This window comes from Amblyomma americanum, chromosome 9 (genome assembly GCF_052857255.1).
Source record: "Amblyomma americanum isolate KBUSLIRL-KWMA chromosome 9, ASM5285725v1, whole genome shotgun sequence".
Lineage (NCBI taxonomy): Eukaryota > Metazoa > Arthropoda > Arachnida > Ixodida > Ixodidae > Amblyomma > Amblyomma americanum.
Window position 1 is genome coordinate 125,260,013 of NC_135505.1, and position 25,237 is coordinate 125,285,249.

Sequence of the window (25,237 nt, forward strand, 5' to 3'; positions counted from 1 at the left end):
GTCGATTTCTGTTGGGGTAAATCTTATCCAATGTCGCACTGCGCACTAAAGAGAAAACGTGATAGATGTTTAAAAATCAGAATCAGTTTATTTAAAAGAACCCCAAGATTTCTTTCCTAGGTCTTTATATATCTAAGTTTAAAGCAGCTTCAGTGCGTGCAAAGAGGCATTTCAAACTGGCATTTAAACATAACCATCACTGCCCTTTTAATAGATGCGCACACTTTGCAAATGAACCTATTCGCCGCTTCCTCACGCATTTGTCCTGAAGCGTTCAGACCTGTAAGATTGTTCTACAAATCGAAGTACTTCTGCAGGCGGTTCTGGATCTTGCGCTGCTATTTCTTATTGTTATCTTCTTTTATTCATTGCAGTGTTCCACTCACACCTCAGTAACGCCTCTAAGTGACACTGCCATTTTTGGTTGTGCGCCAAGAGAGAAATAACTGTACTGATTTTTTGTGTATGCTCCTGCGAGCCCTCCCCTACACTTCCGTCCTTTGTTCTTCTGATTCTTTCCCCAAAATGTCTTGCTGGCTTAGGTAACACTAGGTAGGCGAAGACCTTTCGTGAAAATATGATCATCGAAAGGAAGTGAACACTGCTAACAACTAAAATAAAAATGAACCAAGGGAAGAATGGCAACAGCAGGTTGCTTCAGAAAGAGTAAATATGTTAAGCACTTAAATTCATTGTATAACTTCATTGTAAAAAGTTCCTCTTCTGTTTGCCAGCGCACACATTCAAGCACTCAATGAAAAGTTCCGTGACTGCACATCGTACTGTGAACTGATTGCAGTACGAAAGAGGTTACTATAAAATTACCCTCAGAGAAGAATGGCGGCGTGTTCGCAGAGTGATTTCGACAGGAAACGATTTTCGTCCTGAACCATTTACGTGGAAAACAGGGGAGGTTAAATCCTCGTCATAAGCAACAAAATAGGACCGTCTCCTGTTTATCAAAAGAATGGCACTAAACTGCTAACGGGGTCACGCACGTCTCCATTCGTCCTCCTCTCCCCTCTTACAACCTACATTTCTGTTTTTGGGAAGGCGGAAATTTGGGCGAGTTGGTAAGTGTTCATTTTCGCTCTCAGCGCAACACGAACGGGACACAAGACGAAGGACTGGCACAAACAGGCGCTGACTATCAACTGGTTTTTTATTGAAGAACGAAAAGCGTATAAATACAAGCAGTGAACTACTTATCAATCAGCAAAAGTTATCTGGAAGGCACGTGGGAGGTCAGATAGCTCAATTCCCTCTCGGATAACGTTATGGAAGGGCTGCTGATACATTTTGCGCCATTGTGGTAAATATAAAAAGCTTCCATTACCTCGCATGTTAATTTATTGTTATGTCGGAACAGGATGCGAGTGTTCCTGTAATGGGGAACACATTCGCACTTTTTGCACTGGAAAGACGCCTGGGCAAGGGGGTCCCCTTTTGCTCTCCTTTCTGCATGATCCTTTTCATGCCTGCATTGGCATTGCCTGCTGTGGGAGCCTGTGTGAGACAGGGGGTAATTTTTCCTGGTGTTTTCATGCTCCATCAAGCGTTTGTTAACGCACCTGCCAGTCTGCCCAATGTACATCGCACAGCAGGAGAAGGGGACCTGGTATACCACCCCTACCTCGCAAGCTATAGATGGCGACACATGACGCACCTGTCAAGCATCCCTCTTGCTCTTGCCGTAGTGCCTCTCATTGACCTGTTTGCACATTGCGCTAAGTTTTCTAGGTGCAGAAAAGACGACTTCAACGTCGTATCTGCCCGCAACTTTTTTCAGCCCATGTGACAAGCAGTGTGCATACGGGACCACAGCCGGGTTTTTCTTCTTTTTGGCTTCTTTCGGCTGAGCCCTATTCTTGAGCTGCCTAAGAAGTTTCTCCGCTGCCGTGGAAATGAGTTGATCTGGGTACCCGTTCACACATAACCTGCCTGTTTGTGCCAAAATGCTCTCCCGCGTCCTTTCATGGCAAGATTTCCTGAGAGCTGATTGCAGGCAAGATGCGGCAATGCCCTCCTTTATGATCTTAGAATGGCCAGACCGGAAGTTTAGCAATGGTTTGGCAGTCCTCGGGCGATACCACCAACACAAGTGTCCCCCCCCCCCCCCCCTTGGTGCCAAATCCAAAAACTGCAGTTCTTTGTTGCTGGGAACCTCAGTTGTGTACTCCAGCCCATGTCCGCATTCCTTAAATGTCTTCAGAACGTCGACCAGACTTCTAGGCAAACTGCCTGTTCGGGTAGCACCAAGTAATCGTCGACATACCGAAAAATTCTTACAACTACCCCATCCAATGCCTTTTCAATTTCCCTATCAACCCTGCTTAAAAAGATGTCGGCTAACACAGGTGCCACCCTGGAGCCTATGCAAACCCCCGACGCTTGCACAAAAGCCTTTCCCTCCCAATCAACCACTGTTGCAGATAGATAAAAGGACAAGATTTCTAAAAAAACTGTCAACCGAGACACCGCATCTATCAATAAAAGCACTTTCATCATTGTCCTGTGTTATGCACATTTTCACAGATTCCATGAGTTCACAATGTGGCAAGTAATAGTAAAGGTCCACCACGTCAATGCTGAAAAACATGCAGTTACCGGAATTATCCGTTTTGAGAAAATCGACCAGCAAGTCCGAATTGGGAATCACAAATGGGTGCGGAACGCACAAAGAAGCCAGTTGCCTCTGAAGATACCCTGAGACGACATGCTGCCAAGTCCCCCGTTCAGATACTATGGAACGAAAAGGATAGCCTGGCTTGTGCGTCTTAGCGGTGAAAAAGACTTCGAGCTGTTGACCCGTTGACCTGTTGGCTGCTTCAGCCAGCTTGTTCAAGTCGTGGCCTCTTAGCAGTTGCACTGCCTGTCCTTTCACCTTCGAAGCTTTGAAGGCAACCTGTCTGAAGTTCTTCCGCAGTGCTTCGGATGCTTTCTCTTCAAAGGCCCCCGCTGGAAGGACTACAAAGCATCCCTCCTTATCAGCTGTCAGCAACTTCAGACCGCTTCCAGCCAGGAATTCAACGGTGTTGTTCATGCTCCCGCTGTTCCGCTGCTTACCATGGGTTCTCTCCAGCACGTCCACGCAGTCCACGGTGCAGGCAGTTTGCACGGAACAGGCAGTTTGCCTAGAAGTCTGGTCGACGTTCTGAAGACATTTAAGGAATGCGGACATGGGCTGGAGTACACAACTGAGGTTCCCAGCAACAAAGAACTGCAGTTTTTGGATTTGGCACCAAGGGGGGGGGGGACACTTGTGTTGGTGGTATCGCCCGAGGACTGCCAAACCATTGCTAAACTTCCGGTCTGGCCATTCTAAGATCATAAAGGAGGGCATTGCCGCATCTTGCCTGCAATCAGCTCTCAGGAAATCTTGCCATGAAAGGACGCGAGAGAGCATTTTGGCACAAACAGGCAGGTTATGTGTGAACGGGTACCCAGATCAACTCATTTCCACGGCAGCGGAGAAACTTCTTAGGCAGCTCAAGAATAGGGCTCAGCCGAAAGAAGCCAAAAAGAAGAAAAACCCGGCTGTGGTCCCGTATGCACACTGCTTGTCACATGGGCTGAAAAAAGTTGCGGGCAGATACGACGTTGAAGTCGTCTTTTCTGCACCTAGAAAACTTAGCGCAATGTGCAAACAGGTCAATGAGAGGCACTACGGCAAGAGCAAGAGGGATGCTTGACAGGTGCGTCATGTGTCGCCATCTATAGCTTGCGAGGTAGGGGTGGTATACCAGGTCCCCTTCTCCTGCGGTGCGATGTTCATTGGCCAGACTGGCAGGTGCGTTAACAAACGCTTGATGGAGCATGAAAACACCAGGAAAAATGACCCGCTGTCTCACACAGGCTCCCACAGCAGGCAATGCCAATGCAGGCATGAAAAGGATCATGCAGAAAGGAGAGCAAAAGGGGACCCCCTTGCCCAGGCGTCTTTCCAGTGCAAAAAGTGCCAATGTGTTCCCCATTACAGGAACACGCGCATCCTGTTCCGACGCAATAAAGTAACACGCGAGGTAATGGAAGCTTTTTACATTTACCACAACGGCGCAAAATGTATCAGCAGCCCTTCCATAACGTTATCCGAGAGGGAATTGAGCTATCTGACCTCCCACCTGCCTTCCAGATAACTTTTGTTGATTGATAAGTAGTTCACTGCTTGTATTTATACGCTTTTCGTTCTTCAATAAAAAACCAGTTGATAGTCAGCGCCTGTTTGTGCTAGTCCTTCGTCTTGTGTCCCGTTCGTGTTGCGCTGAGAGCGAAAATGAATTTCTGTTTTTTCTTGTTTGGCGTGGGACTCCCACGTCACAGCCTTCGTGGACAACACGCGTTGCGCGTGAGAGTGCTGAATCAAGGTCGGTCACTAAAATGACGCAAAAGATTCGTAGTTCGCAGAGACAATCCGAAGACCGCCCTTGTCGCCGTAATAACGAGCCCAACGCACAAGTGCTCGAACCGTCAATATTAAAAGGGAAGAGAAATGGTACGTGGTGAGAAGATCCTCATGTGTGCGCTCATTATGCCGAGAGGATGAGACAACAGCGCCATAGGGTAAGTAAATGAGTTCCCTTGCCGCCAAGCGCGTGACAAGCGGACAAGGATAGTGCAACCTCAGGGGTTTGTGCGCCAAGTCAACTCCATTATCATTGTCCTTGCGTGGTCGGTGTGGTACAGGCTCTCGAAGGTGTTGCAAATTTCAGAGCGCAGTGTACAACCGGCTAGAGCTTTAGATTTCGTGCTCCTATAGATTACGACGAAGTAAACATGCGATAATATCAAATATAAGCACAGGCTCACTAAGCCGTGATTAATATTCAGCTTTCCGCAAGTTTACTTCGTCGCAAAGCGCAGGAACGCAGTAAATTCGATAGTCGCGCACGCTATAGCTAAAGACTTAGCTGGCTGTACACTGAAGTGCCTTTTTCATGAATAATACCATGCTCAGGCTGGGTTGGACGACCAGCTATAACGCTAAAGTTCGCTCAGTATTTGAAGCTCGCCAGGTATATTTAGTTTTTTCCGCACCATAGCGACAAATATTGCCCGCAGCTACTAAATACTTAAAATCCAATCAAATATTCAGCGTTCAATGATTAGGAACGAGCTCACAGATGGGCTGAATTTCTAACAATAATAACGTAATTACAAAGATTACTGTTTTGCTTAACACCCAGCTAATGAAGCCATGGAGAGAAAGAGTGACACTAGGACTGCGAAAGTAATAAAATTTACTTCCCAACTTTGACTAACCTTAAACCACTATTGCGAGGAACTAAAGCTCGGGACAGGAGTTAACGCCCTGGGAAAAAGGTCAGGAAACCAACAAAAAAAATTCCATAATATTTTAGGCCATCTAAAATCGAGTCCTCCACTAAGTAAATTAACCAACTGCGTCCCAGAGGCCACTCCCCAGCAGCACCAGAATGCGACGGATGGCAAGGCCACGATTGGTAGGACCTTACTTCATGCGGAAATCTCGTTAGCAGCATCTAACGCAGCAATGACGCTATTATTCACTGGATTACTGGATCAGGTACAAAAATGGTGGAACAAACAAGAAACATTAGTGCGGTGCAGGCGCTCATTACCGTTGGGCGAATGCAAAACATCGGCAAAACTGAGAACCGGAACCTTTATTTTGTAGAGGCAGCTAGACACAGCCATAACGTATTTTCTGTTCGCGTACGTTGGTGAGAAACTGATTCTTTTTTTTTTTCGAAGACTACGCTTCATAATGCTGACACGAGATAATTGACGCTAATGAAGTTAACGCGTACAAACACGACGAAAGTTCGCCTGCTCAATAGCAATGTGGTTAAAATGTTTTTTTTTGTTGGCTGCTCGTACTGTTGTACGTGCCAGGTATTGTTTACGGAGGCCCGCGAAAACAAAAAAAAAAGTGCCGCTAAAGGAAACGGCTGGCCATGTTTTTTGAGCTTGCTCGCGAACCTAGAGGCTAAAAATGGATACCTTCAGGTTGTTTTTGTTTACATTTCAGGTATGTAGTAAAGTCGACCTATAATAAGAAAAAGAAGCTCTGCTCTGCTGCATAGTTTTTTCGCGCTCCAAGCCTGTTAGGTTTACCCGTTTAAAATAAGTGTGATGTAACTTTTTTTAGTCTGCGAACAAGAAGAATACATTTTCTTTCGGTGTTTGCGAGGGGAGGAGGAGAAGGTGGAGGGGAGGTTCTTTAATATAGTTCTCAAACTTTGAAAAGAGAAGATACATCCAAAAGGCACTCTTCCGCTGGGAATGCAATTATATGCGTATGACACCCATAAGAACAAAGGTGGCTTAGAGCGCACTAGTAGACGCTAATGATGGCGTACTAGGTTTTTCAGAGAATATTTTAAGAAATTTTCAAAAATGGGCATTTTTAAGTAAAAATATAGCTTTTGCAGCATAGTATTAGAAGTGTTCGCGGGCACAGCAAAGCCTGTGGATTGCTTTGAGTAGTAAGGCTGTTAACTAATTTCTGATAATTTTCTATTTAACTATCCTGCCTAGCCAACTCGTTGCAATTACAGACTTGTAGCCGGTCGTTAGTAATAACCTTATTAGCTTCTAACATTTCGACAACGCGATTACCCTTGGCGATGTGGCTTGAAAAATTCTGGCTTTCTTGACTAGTTACATGGACTGGAAAGGTTGCTTTGCCTGCATGCTTTTCAAAAGCGCATGTATTTTGGCACAATGCAGCCAAAATTTGTCTAGCCACAGCGCCTAGGATAATCGCGCTTTTGAAATTCTAAAACCAAATATGGCAATTACAAACGACTGGCTACAAATTTCTATTTGCAACAAGGCGCCTAACTCTACTAATTAAAAAGTTAATTATTACAATTCGTTACCCAGCTTACTACTTAGGACGTTTCACCGGTTTGATGGTGTCCGCCATAGCTGGTATTATTATTCTTAAAAAGCCTTACTTTTACGTGAAAGAACCTATCTTCGAAAATCTTTGAAAGTGTTCTATGAAACACCTGGTATATGAAGACCCGCCCACACTAATGTAATCACTTGTATGTTACTTTCTCCCCTGGCATATTTCAGATTTCTGTGCGCCGCTAAGGCCAAACGAGGTTCTGTTTAGGAGCCCTCTGATCCGAAAATTATATAGAAGCCTCAGATCCACTTGATAGCGTCTTCGGGTCGTCATCCGATACAGCGCCATATTTATAACATGCTTTGTGCTGAGTACCAGTTTCATGACTTTTGTTTTTCCCGTTTGAGGTGATATTTGCTTGTGATGTTAGACCAGTTCGCTTTACTGAACACATCCTCTATGACGCTGCATCTTTTAGAATTTGGTTCCTGTCATAAGTGTTCATATCGTTTAGTGAAGACTCTGTGCGTGTTGTCGTCCCGTGTTTATGGCGCAGCGAGGACTGGCTAATAAAATCTCTCGCTCTTAGTTCGTCCCCTTGCTTTCTTTGCTAACTTTACCCTTGCAACCGTAGTTCCAATAAGGAAAAGTTGTAATATAGAAAAGCTGCCGTCGGTCGCTTTCTAGTGAGATTTGCCATGGTGTTTTCTTGCATATCCGCTGTAAGCGCCTTCGTGTTCTCGCACACACACAAAAAATGCAAGGCGAGCTGTACGCTGGATGCGTCTATGCCTCCCACCCGCTTCTAAGCCTGTAAGCTCCAGCTTATAGCTTTCCCAAAAGAGGATTTCCCATTGGTCATCTCCGCACCTGATTCCCTATTTGCTCTCGCGTAGCCTAGGAGAAAGCTGGCTAGAGCGATGCATTAGAGTCCCTTCTGGGCTGTTTTCACGCCAATAGAATGTTTTGCCTTCGGTTTATGTCAAGGAATAGAGCGAAGAGCTATATCCTATCGAACATCGCGTATTTTTTTCCTTCTCCCACATTTTCTGCTTTACATTCATTCTTTTTCTTCTCGGCAATTCCGGATTTGTGTGCAAAGCAACTATTATTTGCGTCAATCGCCCAAGGCCTGAGCGATAGCTGTTTATTCAGGAGGAGTTCTGACTATGAATTTTTGCGCGCTAGCTCAGACAGGAACTTTATCATGGGCATGCATGGAAGGAGCCGGACCGTGTATGTCGCGGTAATAGTCAATGTTCACTTACTCGATAACGTACAGTGAGACTCCATTCGCTCGAAGGCAATCAATTGATGTTCCTTTAGGTGGCGCGTGAGGAACGATTCTGCTCTCCTCTAACTCTCGTCTCCTCTCCCTTTTTTGCGTGTCAAACAAGGGCGCCAGGATGGCTCCAAGTCAGCATACAGAAGCGAGCCAAGTGTGTCAAAAGAATGGAAGTGATCGCGAAGAAAAACAGGAAAAATAAATGAACGGAAACTTTCAACAGTAGGCCAAGTGAACCTGTAGCGCACAGTTAACTCAGAAAATAAGTGATGGCAAGTAAACCTTTGAAGGACATGATAAAACTTCGCTTGTCTAAGTCTTATTATTGAACGCATCCTATGCGGGGGATTTGCAGTACACGAGAACGCCGTTGTCCGCGTAGAAGAGGGGAATAGTGGCTGCTCACTGTGGTAGAATATTAAAGAAAAAAGAAGACTATTTGAGCCTCTGATTATCAGTGTGGAATAAGTCTCGCGGTGGTAAACGTACCACTCTGTAATATTTATATCTTGCTGCGTGCGGGTGTGCTGTGGTGCGTGACATCAAAGCCTCAATTCTTCATTCTGCGCCCAGAAAGGCTAAACGAAATAGGATGGGCACAGCCTTCAAGCAAATGCTCAGTGAGCCCGTCTTTGTCCTTACGAGCAGTGTGCTCTGACGCCGCAAGATTTTGATCATTGTTTCGAACTATTTTTACTGGTACTCGAAGTTGGATGTTTAGTCTGTACTGAATATATATGAGCAAATCTCCATAGAATATGGTCTCTAAAGTCTATATGCTGCTTTCTTCCTTTTCTCCCGCCACCGATTATGGCTGTATTTGCAAGGAGCGCGGTCAGTTGTATAGTAAGCATGCAAACAAATCTGAGCGGCTTTGAAAAGAATTCCGCTTTCCCATCAGTTTAACTCGTTTTACAGCTTAGTGCCAATCGGCTAGAAAAGTACTGCACAGAAAAACAAAAATTTGGTTTGGGCTGATTCATGCGGAAATATGACGAGCGAAATTTACGATGAAATTAGAACCAAGAGTTCTGGTCCAGAATCACAACTAGTATTAGTAAAGATGTTGAATGGCCATGGGAAAAAACATATCATGCGGAAGGAGAAGGAGATGCCGCAGTCAGCGATGGTATTGATGTTACGTATAATGGCAAAATAATTTTACGTGAAACGGTTTCACGGCCTTAGCGTAACGGGGAGCGAATGATTTCTTTTTGCCTAAGTTCGCATTCTGCGTTTGCTCACGCAAAGAACTAAGGACACATATATTTTGCTTTTTTATTCGACATCCAAGATCTTTAGTCTAAAATTTATTCCGGCAGAACTTTTGTACATAAGCCGAAGACTAACCGCCACAAGGAAGAGGGATCTGGAAAGTATGTTGTTTGAAAATTTCTGACTCATCAAGACGCCACAACCATAACCGCATGTTGACTTGCATGCGTAGGTTAATAATAGAGTTAATGGAGAAGTCACGTTATTAAGGAATGATGATTATGTGCGCGATTATACAGGCAAACGTTTAGCATGCGCTCGGATCGCACATCCAGTCCTTATCACATAAAGACGATATTACACATATCACTGTAATGAAGGTGGGACAATTAGACACTTAACATTGTGATAAACCTATCATTTCTGTACACATACCACTTTAAATGTCGACAAGTCAGGGCATCTGTGTATCAAAAGCTTCTCAATTATGGTGTGACATCAGTGCTGGCCATCAATTTGAGTCGCCTAGCGCGAGGTCCAAGCACGCATCTCCATAAATATATGTGCGCATTAAAATATTAGTGTTTCATTGTATGCGCCAAGGTCACCATCAGAAACGCTCACCAACAAAGATTTGCCCTTTCAAGTTAGGCCTGTTTTTGTGCGTGTACTGGCAAAAAAAAAAACGCTCTCTGAAGTTGCTCCATGGTGGGAAATTAATTTTAGCCGAGAGGATAACCCGATTCCATGTTTCTTCGGACCCGTCTTTTGACGGAATAAAAAAAGTTCCTCCTCGCACGATAAAGTTTGTCCCCTAAAAGTTTTTTTCCCCAAAAATATTTCCTCCCCAAACAGACGCCCATTTATTTTCACATCGAATATAGATAAGTGGCTGATGTGCCAACTTGTAGCACTGACATTTCCTTTTATTCCTTTATTGTATATAATACCATCGATTGGAAGGTTAATCTTCGGTTACTGACTATGTCAAGAAACGTCAGTTGAGGATCCGGAACTTCAAGGGTTTCTTGTTCAGAATAAAAAACCGACCACAAAAAATGCAGCCTCTGTAGGTTTGACTAATCGACCAAAAATTTTGCATGAGCTGGGTGGAGATTTTCGCATGTCCTGTTCAATGCATTCGGCATCGTCTGTATTATCAGCGATTCCAGGTGCGGCCACGCTGAGAGATTTCTTTGGGTAGGAAAGATTGCCATGGAAACCCAAACAATTTCATGCCATGTTTTTTGCACTGCTTTCTGCACAGACCGCTGGACGGATAGTGACCGTTATGGCGAGGCGGAAACAGCAACAGCAGAAGCTCAGAAAGTCAAACCACGAAAACCTCAGAGGTAATACTAATTGAACAATGTCCCCTGTTGTGAACTTGTCTGGCAATTTCATAGTTACCGAGCCAGAGTACTAATTATTCAATACTTCAGCCAGCGTTCAAAGCAATAGCGTCTCTACGGCATTGTTGGTAAGTACGTTGAAACGACAGTAAAGATCACGTTTAACTCGCGTCGCTCGCGGAGCTTTATGAAAGCCTTACGCTATTTCTAACTTACTAAAGAATAGCTTTTTGGCTACGGGAATTCCACGCCTGCCTTTCTAATCTATATCGATGTAAAGATACAAAAGGTGACAACCGAGACATTCCAATCGAGGCGCGGTATGCGAGAAAAGAAAAGAAAAAAGGCGAAATTTTGTTGTTCGCTTATTCTTCATTACTACAGAGCAGCATTTAGCATCTTGAAGGCAGAGCTGAAATTTCCGCAGAGCCGTTAGGTCGTGGTTCTTCGAAGCGAGAACCATTCTATTCTGTGAAGGAGCTCCAACCCTAGAGAATTCCGGATAGCATCTTGCTGTGATGAAAGAACCTCTCCGACTCTATCTGCCCTTTCCGAAGAAAGAAAAGCGGCCGGAATTAGGTTTTTCTTATTCATTGCTTAGACCTGCAAAATTCTTCATTAAGTGCTATTGGCTTTCCAAAGCGGTTCTGTTTCCTGAACGCATAAATGAGGCACTGCTGAAAGAGCTTACATCAAATCTTTCAGGCATTTCACAGCTTCAACACGTGGAATGTGTGCTAAGAAAGTTGGTTCTTCTACTGCTCTAATTTTTTTCAGCAGCACTTGTTTCCCTGTATTGTAACGCCTAAACTGCTGCGTCTTGTGTCGTGTTAGAGGCACGCTAATGGAAACCGGAAATAATATTTAGCCCAGTAAATTACATCGGCATTGCCCTCAATCTAGTGCCATTTATTCAACGAATTTCGAATCCCCGCTCTACTCGTAACGGCTAGAATCTGAACTAAAAAAGACGTCTTCATTTATGAAATTCACTATGTTCAGTTCTACTACAGCTTTTCTAAAGAACCTTAAGCTGCTATACGGATGTGCCTATATTTTTCTTTGCCACCAGTTCTCCAATTTTGTAGCGAATGCAACGGGTTCCGTTCTTACTGATGAAAGCAGAAGTTGAGGCGCGGGCATAAAATTAAATTAGAAAACGTTGAAAGAGTACTTTTGTTCTAGGTTGTTGCCAGATGTTCCGACCTTAATTAGTTTTAGTGCAAAATACAAAGATCAAGAACACACAGACCGAGGAAAATGTTCTCCGCAAAATGCCCTAGAAATGCCCTTTTGCTTCTGGCGTCCGTCACAGCATGCGGCTTCACCGCAGTCCTTGCCGCCAGTGGAAACAAGGAAATTTGGTTAAAGTACTGATTTGTCATCTTGTTGTCTTCACAGTGGTTCCACTGCATCTAGAGTGGAAAGTATCTGGCTGCTTTAGTACAGCTGGTGGACATCAATGTAGAGTTTCGTGAGCTGACGCATGCGAAGCTCACGAAACACTTCATTGATGTCCGCCTGCTGTAGTAAAGCAGTCAAGTGCTTGGCGCATGTGAAGCTGCGAATAAACTTTACTCTCAGAATATTTGCTCAGCGGTATTTGAGCTGATTAATTTGCAACCAGTAAGCAGCAGGATCAAGTTGAGCAAGGCGAGGAACACTTCGATCCTTGGTTTGTAGCGAAAGCTACACTAGGCTAATCAGCAGCTCATTTCAGGCAGTCCGCGCTAGTCACTTCTGCGCCTGCGCCGTGTCCATGGCAACCAGCTGCGACGAGTCGCACGTGTTCGCCGCGCGCCGTCGCCTCGCCGGTCTCCGCGCAGCGCCGCGCGTCACGTCATCACTTAGACACGCCTCACTGCGCATGCGCTATCCTCTTAGCGGCTGCGCCGCGGCGGAGGATGTAAGCTGCGGAGCGGCCGCTCGCCTTGGGAGAAGGCGCAATGGAAGAAGACACGGCTGGTGGAAGGTAAAGACGCTTGGCGAGACGTTCTTCACGTATCTCGGGCGTGTCCGACACGCGCTTAGCTCTGCGCGCTTCATTGTTACGTAGACGGCCAGCCTCCCGCCAGACAATGACTTCGGTGTTGTAGAAGCAGCTGCCGTAGGATAGATAGATAAGCTTTATTTTCCATCAACGATGTGGGAAGACAATGCTAAAAGCTGAAACCGCAGCTCGACTGTTCCTCGCTCCCCTACATAAAAACAGCAGATGCCGCTTGTTATACACGTGGCCTCTAACCACGTCTTCTTTCATTGCGCCGTCTCCCAAGGCAAGCGGCCGCGCCGCGGCGCAGCCGCAAAGAGCACAGCGCATGCCCCTTTCCTTTGCTCAAAATCAACGGTGTCTAGAACGTTGTCAACATCAACGCCATTGAACACAATGAACGCCGACAACTTTCGTTTTGTATATCCTGAATTAGCTGAGCTAATCCACATTCATTTCTTTAACTGGTTACGGCGAGAACTTCAGAAGTCGCGTAAGCGTCACAACCGTCAGTAATTGTCAAGACCATGGCATCTTGTCCTTCTGTCGGGGCTTATGATAAGGCCAATTGTTATCTTGGCGATTGCTATTGGGTATGTCCTGCCGAAGCCGACCTCAATAAAAAATCCAGGGTGAATGGAACATTCAAGCGGCATAATACGATATTTATTTATCCGCACGAAGAGTCTGTACCAAAAGTAACCAGGCTGCATGGTTCCTCTGCTCCTCCTCCTCCTTATAGTTAAGCCTTTACGGCTTTCCTCAATTCAATAGGAATAGTAACAGATTTATAGCTAGAGGGGAGGCGTAACTACTCAATTATATGTGGTTAATAGAGCGAAAGGGGTGGCAATACTAGTCTACCATTAGAAAGAAAGGGAAACTTCGCAGCTTGCTTTTTTCTGGCACAGCTGGTACCAGCAGCTTCGAAGACATGATTGCAGGAGTCAGAATTCATGAATAATGCTGGAAATGTGTGCGATATATAGTAACGAACTTCTAAATAACAAAAACTTATGCTGCCTTTATTTTACCGTTTATTTCTTTTAGTTATGTTGTTTCTCCCAACTTTTCTTTGTTCTTACAAAGAAAATTAATTCTTCTGGAGCGGAAAATCTTTTCCGTCTGTTTCACCATCCCGAAATAATTCTCGCTCCACCTCTTCGTAATGTGCACAAAAATAAAGCCATGCTTGAGGAGCGATATGCGGACACTTTTCAGATATGAACAGTTCAACGCGTTTAATTGGATTAGAAGTCAGTTGCTACCCAAGAAAAAATTGTTTCGATGTTCGTGATTTATTAGCGAATCTACCGAGGCGAACGCGCCTTCGAAGCTGCATGTAGATGTTAGTGGTCATTGGAACCGAGACTTCTCTTTTCAGGAGCTGCAACTCGTTCTCACATAACATTTTTGCAGCGGAAGACGTGGCAACTGCATTTAGGTGTGCCACAAAGCTTTCCGTGTTTATAAAAAAAAAACAGCTCCTGTGTCGGATATGAGCCGATTGCGACAGTCTACACTCAGCAGTTTTCTCCTCTTGTGTTAAAATACACTGAAGTAATGTAACTTAGCGCCGCGGTGCTGATACTGTCATGGCTGTACTAAATACGAAAACATATTTATTTTTACACAAACCAACTTCCCGCCTCGTTAAATGAAGTCTTGCTGTTTTCTGAGTAAAATTTACTGCCTACTTTGACAAACACTCTCATTAAAGTCTTTTTACTTATTCGTATATCGAGTCTGAGAGTAGTCAAACTTCCCATTCATGGTTCGCTCTGTTGATAGTCTTCATGTCTGGAGATACGAGTCAAAATAAGTTCAGCCCATTTCGATTGTAAAATTTTGGAGAGTTGCCCCAGACAAAGCATTCTCTTTTTAAAAATACCTTTCGCTTTGCAGGAATAAAACCCAAGGAGAATGCCTAACTTAAACTATGCCCTACTAGCAGACAAGGTAAGAGAAAAGAGGGGCTCGTTATGGCATACATGACGGATGGCAATAGTCACCGAAACCAAACAGCATAAATAATTTTGTTGTTGTTGAGCTTGTCCGCTCATAGGTGTCAAGGTCTTCGATTCTGGCAGTCTTGATGCCATGCGTTGGGTAAGAGGGTAATCGCACAGCTTCTATTTAACTAGCGTTCGCGACGGCCCCTCTTTGTGCGTTCCTCCGCTTTGCGAAGAAGCAAACTTCCGGAAAGTTCAATAGTAAGCACGGGCTTTGTCAGCCTGTGCTTAGGATTGATATTTCTGCAAGTTTGCTCTGTCATAACTTGCAGGAGCACAGAAAAGGAGGCCATCACGAACGCCAGGTAAATATTTGGCTGACTGCGCTACGTCCGCGGCTATGAATGCGGGTGGCGCTGGTGAACACTCTCATTGTTTCTATACACTGCACATAAATACTCCTGAAAACAGAATACTGGACCGCCGTCGCCGTAGCTCTGTTTATAGAGCAATTGATGTGAAATTCGGAGGTCGTGGGTTACAACACTTCCGGCCGCATGTGGTTGTTTTTTTCTTCCACTTTCTAAACAATTATCTTCAAATTATTACCCTATTAATATCCAACTGATGAGCACCACACGTAAGAAAAAGAAAACCGCTATGCTCCTTGGTTTTGGCGAGTGTTGTCTTTCATGTATACCCTAAGAGGACCTGTTCGATGCTGCAAAGGATTTACTCTGTGCGCCTACGCGCACTGCAAAAGTGCTGCTAGGTGATCATCTATATTTGCGGTGGTTAGCACAAATCAACATGCAAGTAGCTGCAGGATAACTTCCTCCAATCTCTTTTGTCTGTAATTAAACTCGAATCTACATTAGACGAGTTCCAGCTGGTATGTGCATGGATAGTGTTATCCACGACACCCCATGCAATGCATTGTATTATGAGCCCATCACATTTCATTCTCTCTCTTCTTCTCCCTGTCCTTCTTTTCCCGTTTCTACTAGTGGATTGGTAGGCATGTTCATATTACCGTCGGCCAACCTCTCCACTTTTTCTTCATCTAAGCGTATCTCTGTAATGTGAAATCAATGGCCATCTTATCAGGTTACTGTGGCGACTATCAAGTGAGCGCGCCGGACACGCCACTTTGAATTCCTGTAAACCCTACTTCAATAAACTGTACCATTGAATGATCAGTCTTACATGCTTCCACATGCATTCCTGCTTGCAACTCCGGCTGCATGAAAGCACGGCATATTTATACTGCTAATATTTGCTGCTAAACTAATGATTATCATCAAACGAGAAATAGGCAACTGTCGAAGCGTTTGGCGATAAGATTTATAGTAAATTCAAACATGTTGAATATTTTGGCATACTTCTGTAGTATCGCACTAGTTGTAGCTTGATTATCAGATCAAATGCTTCTTGTCCATTTCACGCTCCCCCCCCCCCCCCCCCGAAAAAAAAATATCAACTTAAAGCCTACCGCTTCCGCATCACTCGGCCCACTGGTGGACACGCCGTAAAACATGCCGTAAATGAAGCCCCCGCCGGCTGCCTTGGTAAATATCATAAACAACAGTTGCTTTCGCATTTCATTTAATAGAATCCTTCAATTTTTTTTCTGCTTACAGTCTGCGTTCAGTGTGTTAAATATGACCGCATTTTTCTTTCATTCCTTTGATACAGCGGACTGAATGCAGTTTACTGTTTATGCACTATGTTGCAGCTAATAAGCGCCGCCCTCTCCCTTTTCTTTCTATTAATGAAATTTCAAAGCACCTGCTGAATTCTTGCTCACCCCCTCTACTATAATTTTTTCATTAAGCATTGAGGGAAACTAATTATATAAATAAATACCAAACTGCGCGATCACAATCTGTTGAGCGAAAACTCTCAACAGATTTTCTTGCCTTCGAAGTGACAGGTGACCAGGTGTTTCAAGTAAGAAGTTCTGCAATTTAAAAAAAATAGGCTTTTTGGCTTAGAAAAGTGCTCTTTTGGACCCAGCTCTGTCAGCGGTGTAGCGGATCACAATACAGTTCACACGTGCATATTTTCAGGCTGGTCAACTAGTATTGAATAGCTGGTTTCTGAACATTTACTTTTAGCCTCGTTATTTATTCAGAGGTGTGTAGCTCATCGTACGTAATATTCATATCACTTCATCATAGAGTCGTTTCCAGCTGGCCATCAAGTACGTTCATGTGCGTCACAATAATGCATTTAAAATGTTTCAGATTAACACCAGAGTGCAGCGCCCAAAGTTCTTGATAGATTGAGCTTGGTATACAAAAGCGCGATCTTAACTTACTTCTCTGATTTAGAAAACATTGACGTTATGGTGCACTGCCAAGTCTGGTTTGTCGGGGTTAAGGTATTCTCGACTAGTGAGCAGTCATTCAAGTTTAGTCAAACGCGCATGAATATCTAAATATTTTATTTATCACCCGATGATTGTTCGTTTTTTTCCTGCCCGTCCAGTCAAGGGGTTTCCTAATTACTTTTGCGAGTCTAAAGAAAGAAAAGCCAATTATTTTCTTTCAAAAGGAAGCCAACTTGTCAACAATTAGCCCAATTATCTACTGAGACTAGGAGATTAAAAAAACATGAACACGTTCAGAATCGTGCGCGCAGAGCGGGAAGTTGAAGTGAATTACTGGCTGTGCAGTGCGCAGCCTCTTTGTAAGCTTGCACAGAACAAGGCTTGCCTAATTGTGCCTCTTCCTACAAAATGCTGCTGTGATTGCGGTAACACTGCCAATTTGCACCTCGCGCTTCACGTAGGCATAACATTCGCGGGACAGGATTCCAGGAAGGACTAGTCAGGTGAGCGTTTCCAAATCATGAAATTATAAAAAGGTTTACTCCAAAAAGGAAGCATTGGGAGCACTCATGCTTTATATGTCGGTTGATGTAAAGGGATGCCACGTTGATTACGCGAGCCACAAAAAGTAGGCAGGAAGGGAAAATAATATAATTTCCCACATCGTATCCGACGTTCTAAGCATGCTTTCGCCTCTTCACTTCTAGCGGCTGATAAATGTGGTCAATTAGGGGAGGCAGTGAAGTTCGTCAGAGTTCTGTTCATGGTTACACGAGCCAGCTCCTCAAAAATAGAAAGAAAGAGAGAGCATATTTTTACTCACATATCAAGTTTACTGTTAATTTCTGAGGACAGCTGAGAGGTTCTGTGCAAAGCTTTAAGGTATGCATGGTGTGGTTACTGTGGCGTGCGCTAGTTTGAACACACACAAAAAAAAACATTTTCGATCGGAAGTTTGAGAGGCAATATACGAAAAGGAAAGAGAGAGAGGGTTTATTGACCCTCCCTCTCCTTCGTTTTCGTATATAAGAAAAGGAAGTTTTGTGTGTGGGCAATCTAGATTCCTTAAGTGTTGTGAGGAAAAACGCCAAGGCGCCCGTGTGCTGTGCGATGCAAGTGCACGTTAAAGATCCCCAGGTGGTCGAAATTATTCCGGAGCCCTCCACTACGGGACCTCATTCTTCCTTTCTTCTTTCACTCCCTCCTTTATCCCTTCCCTTACGGCGCGGTTCAGGTGTCCAACGATGTATGAGACAGATACTGCTCCATTTCCTTTCCCCCCAAAACCAATTATTATTATTATTATTATTATTAATATTATTATTATTATTATTATTATTATTATTATTATTATTATTATTATTATTATTATTATTATTATTATTATTATTATTATTATTATTATTATTATTATTATTATTATTATTATTATTATTATTATTATTATTATTATTGAGTGTTGTGAGCGTACCATATGCTGCGTCTGCAGATGGGGTGCTTGCCATTCTGCAATAGTTCACGCAGTAGTCTACGAGGAGGGAGCTTTCCAAAGTGTCTGACAGCATGCACTTAAAGAAGGTCGGGTAGGATGGGTGCTGGGCGTTAGTGGCATCGTTGGGGTTGGGGCGATGGGCACTAATACTTTGACCGTGTATTTGATGCGTAGTTTTATCGCTATATAGAGCAGTTATTAGAAGTAAAGGAGCTCTTAAATTTCCACCACCGCGGGTAATGGAACACCACAGAACGCGAGAAGGTTTGAGGGGAGGTTGATCGGTATCAGTCAAGAAAATGATGCAAAGTCTGCAGCTGGAGTTGGCTGGCGTGGCATGATATCATGATGTTCGTATGGGTGCACGGTGTGCGAAGAGGTGATGTTAGTTTGCACTCAAATATCTTTTTTACGGTCCCCCATTCAACTTTAAAAGACATAAGAATTTTCACGCTTTAATCTTAAGAGTCTTTTAAAATAAAAAAAAATAAAACTCAAAGCAAGCGCTCATGCAGAACGAGTGATCATTCGCTATAGGCTAGAAAATTGTTTACTTCCATACTGAATGGAGCTGTGCAGCGGTATTTGAGTACAGTAAAATATTCCAGCGCAAAACGGACAGGGACACGACATGCGAAGTGCACGGTCTAGCGCCTGCTAGAGTGTTTCAGTTGGTTTCCGTCTCACAGTGAACGTAACTAATCACAAAGTAATCCGACATAAGATTTTTGCTCTGTGTGTACAGTTTACGTCGCAGTTAACAACCGGCTGCATGCGTTCGTTTCGTGCATGTTGTTATATGCAACGGGCGTGTTACATGCTTTATTGAGTCATCCCGCTGCTCAGCGGTCGTGTCGTCCGGTGTATCCTCGCTACGAATGCGCAGTGAGCAGGCTGTCATGAACGAGTAGAGCGTGGTGTTAGTTCAGAGCTTCCTTTTCTGATAAGTTTCCACCGTGTTTCATTTGTACAACACAGCTTGTGCACATCCCTCATCTATAGCATTGGTTGTTGGTTCTCAAGGAATTAAGAAGCTGCGTTTGGGATGTTATAGAGAAACATTAATTGATTCATGCCCCATGAATTTTGAGTGTCAGCAATGAGCAACCTCTGCTGCCAACAGCCTGGAATGGATTACGCCTGGTTAGCAGTACCATGTAAAAGAAAAAAATGGGGTCGTGTTCATAATCGCGATCCTGGGTGAAACAAGTAATATAGTTCCCCGTCATTAAAACAAAGTCGAAAGGGCCTCGCAATTTCTACCTTGTAGTGGTCACTTCAAAGTTGCGGTATGCGACCTACGTCGCGATATGCTGACAGACTCACTTTCCGCCACGTTTGATAATGACAACATAGCTGGCATTTAGTGCTTCACCGATGCACGTTGCGTCCGCCTCAACACATGCGCCCAGCGTACACCTCGCGGCCGATTATGCGTACACCAACATAATGTATGAGCCCTGTTTACGCATGCCCGTTTCTTTTCTTGCTCCGCACTTGTTCCAGCGCCTGGACTGCGAGGCTTGGAGGAATAATGTTGTAGAAGAGATGGAGAAACTTACACAGAATATTTAACTAGGTTTCGTAGGCGCTGAAGCCGCCATGAGCTGCTGTGAAAAAGAGTGCGCGCTGTGATTTCATTGTTGTTTTTTTGGCAGGGGGGGGGGGGAGGAAATGGCGCAGTATAATAATAATAATTATTATTATTATTTTGGGGGGGAAGGAAATGGCGCAGTATCTGTCTCATATATCGTTGGACACCTGAACCGCGCCGTAAGGGAAGGAATAAAGGAGGGAGGGAAAGAAGAAAGGAAGAAGAGGTGCCGTAGTGGAGGGCTCCGGAATAATTTCGACCACCTGGGGATCTTTAACGTGCACTGACATCGCACAGCACACGGGCGCCTTAGCGTTTTTCCTCCATAAAAACGCAGCCGCCGCGGTCGGGTTCGAACCCGGAGTTCCCGGGTTCGAACCAGACCGCGGCGGCTGCGTTTTTATTATGTCGCATATATCGTTGTACTCCTGAACCGCGCCGTAAGAGAAGGGATAAAAGAGGGAGTGAAAGAAGAAAGAAAGAAAGAAAGAGGTGCCGTAGTGGAGGGCTCCGGAGTAATTTCGACCACGTGGGGATCTTTAACGTGCACTTACATCGCACAGCACACGGGCGCCTCAGCGTTTTTAATCCATAAAAACGCAGCCGCCGCGGTCGGGTTCGAACCCGGGAACTCCGGATCAGTAGTCGAGCGCCCTAACCACTGAGCCACCGCGGCGCGTTTGATTTCATAGCTAGTATCTGTTTTTCTCGGCTTCGCCGCACAGCTCAAGAGCACGCGGGCCACAGCACTCTTACAGAGAAAGTGCACACCAGACCAACCGCTTTATTGACGGCGGCCTTCTGGTCACCGGAAAATGTCTCCCGCTTTCGTTTACGGCTGCTTGGTTCCGTGAAATCAATGAAACTTTGGTACCGACAAGCGCAATGCCGAACAGTATTAGTCAGCGAAAAAAGGTAATTAAACCGCACAAGGAACCAGAAAAGCCTAGTGCGCTGGCAGTGGGCCCTGTGCAGCGAGGTGTTTATAGAACAGGAAAGCTACAGTAAGCTTGCCAACTATGTGTGAGGTGAGGCGTGACGCAGCAGGCCGTGTGCAACGTGTAGCGCGCCAACCTTCATCAGATCGCGCATTCAAATTTTCTTCCGAAGGAAGGAACGCCGCCATAAACCCACGCACTGAAGGTGACGAATTGTTCAGATAAACGCTCCATGCAGGCATTTATTGAAGCGGCCAGTTTTTCCGCACGTAATGTGCGGTGCTTGATACAGTGTGTTATGCGCGGTGATTTTGGGTTTGCCATTATAAATTGACAGAGAAGTGCTGGAAAGGAAAATACATCGGCATGCTCAGCGCGAAATAGCCAATGAGGCTCATTGGTGGATTGTTGTATCCCACTGTAGAAAAATCTTAATTCATAGAAAGATATCAGGTACATGGACTTGAATGAAAACTTCCAAAGGGAATAACAATTATTTTTTATCTAGATTTTTTCGCTATAAGCGTTTGTTATAAAGCGTTTTGTTCAAGCGAAGTTTCACTCTACTGTGCTGAAGCATCCATGCATTAAATAAAAATCTCCGGCTCTTAAACAGTGGCCTTCAGCGGCAGATGCAGTGGGTTCGATATGGCTTTCAGAAAAAAACTTTTTGTGGTTCGGGCATGAAGCCAACTATTTTTGGTTTGGTGTGCATGGGTAGCCTCGCCTCAATTCAGGGCAGATTAGTTTGCTCGCGGATGCATGCGAGTTTTAACGGGAAGTTTTAATAGTTCATATTTGAAAAAAAGCGCAGACAACTAACGGGGAAAACACAGGATAAAACAACGACACAGCCGCCTCCACCAACGCTACCAACTCAGCCAACACAACCAGCCGACTTCAAGCAACTCGCCCAACTTTCGGTGCTGCTTAGGTTTCAATAGGAGGGGCTGATAATAGCGGCGCAAATGCAGTCGCATTTCACAGTCATAAGTTGCGGATATAGCGTCATGAAAGAAGGTTGAAACTGTAGCAGATTTAGTTGTCTATGAACGCGAGCGAAGGAGATGAAAGCATGGAGGAGCCATCAAAGAAAGAGTAGCTATCGTTTTACTAGATGTCGACAGTATTCGAAAAGGATTTTAGAGTGGCTGCAATTTTGCTGCGCGTTAAAAATTGTCGCGTTGATCTCGCGTGTATGCCTCGTAGAAATCATATCCTAAATACGTAGTGTTGCAAAACAAGTCGACGTTGCCACAGAGAATTCAATTCAAAAGGCAATGGTATCTTTGAAAATTGAGTACGTTGTGCACCATACCAGCGTCTAAAAAATGCGCCGAAGAAATTTCAAAAGGGCGGGCCATCAGCACAGAATACATGAAGTAAAGGCGACAGTTTAGGCGTCTGTGAAATATTTCACAAGAGAGTCCCCACAGAAGTTTCTGGGCAATGGAAGAAAACAAAAGCATAGCATAAGAAATATTCTAGAGACGAAATACGCTGCCGAATTAATAAGAATAGCGTATGAATATGAAAGAATTCATTTACCGTTATTCCTATTTCAAAATATCCAACTGTTCGGCGGTAAGCTTACTACTTTTTCTTAATTGGCGGTAAAAAAGAGGTGCCGCGTTTCAACAAACATCGCTCAGTTATTTCTTTGGACATTTGTTTTTGCCTTAGTGCAAATCATACACTTTCTTACTGTTCACTAGAGGGAAAGCTGGCGCACGCCTATGGGAGTTTTCACGGAGCTTCCTCGAGACCACCTGAACCACCATGGGCGCTCTAAGCATAATGGGGCGGAGAGCTACTGAGTGCAGAACTACAACTTTTGGCCCAAAAATATAGAAAAAAACAAACGTTGTTCGATAATTAAGATAGTCTAAGCATTCAATATCCTGTATATAAATTGCAACAAACGAGCACAAAAGCATGTAAATATAATGCTTGCCCAAATTAAGGGTGGCTTGCTCTCCTATTGGCCAAGTATTGACAACAAAAGCCAACATTTCGTGCTTAACAGGAACTTTTTTAAAAAGAAATACGTTTTTGAAAAAATTTTTGTCCCTTCCACACTATAAGATGTTTTCAATAACATTTTAAAAAAAACAGAAATCATATATTGGCGTCCTGTGCTCTTGCGTTTTCGCTAGTATGGCTCTTGCGCACTACGTTTGCGCCAAAGTCGTCTGCGCCGTGGACGGAACGGGACATTCCAGTAACGCCACTCTCTGCTCATGAAAAAAACCGACTGTCCCGCACGAAGTAGCTCATCGCCCCATAATGCTTTGACTTTTCATGGTGACTAAGGTGCAGTGCCGCCAGCTTTCCCTCTATTTAATAGCAAGAAACTCTATGCTTCGGAGAAAATACAGCACCGCCGCCGCGTTCTTCGACGCCATTTGTCGCTATAAATGGAGGCATTCGCTTTTAATTTGCAGACTCTCACTGATACGTTGAGGTTTGAGCAACAACTATGCCATGTTTTTGAGATAACTTGCCGATATTTGAGCAGTTAGGCCTAACTATATGTCGTGTACGTAGCCAAATAGCAACGACTATACTGCAGCTCTTCAGTTTTGTGCGCGATTTAACTTTTTTCTATATTATCATGATTTCTTTCCTTGAAAAAAAATGCTGGTAGTTCCCTCACTATATTAATTAGTAATTGCAGAAAATAAGAAGTTTCTCCAGCCCGGAGTTGGCGCGCTTTAACTTACTGTCAATAGATGGCGCCACTGTGTTTACATCCAAACAAAGAAGCGACGATGCGGCACGGCAAACAGATGTCGTAGTTGCGCTTTTTTACAGCGCTCGCAACGCAACGTGCGCTACGTTTGCGAGCTTACTGAGGTTTACGCAGAGAAATTGTCTACTGGCCAGGGTAGGCAAAGGTGTCTAGCTTCACGGACACATTTGAAACGCCGCTGTGTCGGCTGTTAGCTGAAGTTCATGTAGTCGGTACGTCTTTATATGCAGAGAAAAAAGATTATTAAAGTGCATATAGCATCTCACTTCATAGAAATGACTGCAATCCGTGCGTATTTTTGTTATCAATAAAAGCTGGGCATCCGCCATCATCACCACTCGTTTTATCCTTACGGTAACTTGTTACGGGAGACACGGTACGCTAAAACGTCTTGTGGCATGCGCCGCCCTAACCGGAAAGTCCGGCGTCCGGTAACACGGTAAACGGCAACGTAAATACGGTAACCATTTCCTATAGCTTTCTATCATTACGAAAGCGCCAATAATATCCGCCCCGTAATCCTCGCTAGCTGCATCCTGATACTCATCGACAAAAAAAAAGTCTCCACCCTGATGGCTAATCCCTCGTAAAGTGAAATTAAGCTTCTTTTTATCGTAATAAATACTTCGCAACCTCTTGCGCCAAAGCGCTTATGGCGTTCAGATGTTTCGCCTAAGAATAGAGTATCAAAGCCAGGCACCGGCAGCCGCATTTAACCGCAGGCGAAGTGGAAAAATGGTGTTTGTTCTCTGCGATGTCAGTGCACGTTAAAGCACACACGGAAGCCAGAATTGGTCGGAAGCTTTCCGCTGCGGCTCTCCTCACAGTCCGGGAGCAGCTTTTCACCATTAATCCCCACTTTATGGAACGTTAGGTCCAAATCCGGAAAAGCTTAGTTTATATTTCATGGCCGAAAGAAGTGAAGCTGAAACAGTGGCCATTTGTCTCAAAAACACGTGGGCCGGTTTATCTCCAAATAGCAGGTTAATGCCGGGTATACGGCTCCTATTTTGAAACAGTGACTGTCTCTGGGGCAGCTTTTTTTTTTGTTTTATCTCGAACATCGAACTTTGGCAAAATTCTGCTAGAATTGAGGTTTACTTCATACCTAATGCTCGAATAACCACGCGTGCACTTCATTGATAAGAGAGAGAATTATTGGTTGACGCATGTCTCGCTATGACTTTTATTAGCCGAGGAAGGGATTCCCACAGGAAGTCTGCTGCAGATAGCAATTCCAAAAGTGCCTTTTATTTTTATTTTAATTGTGATACTTCAATGTCTAAAATGTTGCTATGCTGCCTGTTCCATCACACCCGCATTTCCTGCAGCCAAAAAGCATTTAATAAGAACCAATTCTGACATGGTTAGAATACTTCGCATACCATCGTTTTTTCCTTTATATGCGCTATCTGAACCCTTTTTTCTTCACCACTTGCCTTCTCTTGCGTGCTGCTCTTGGATGAAACGTTACGAGGCGTATGTGGCGTGCCTTACCTG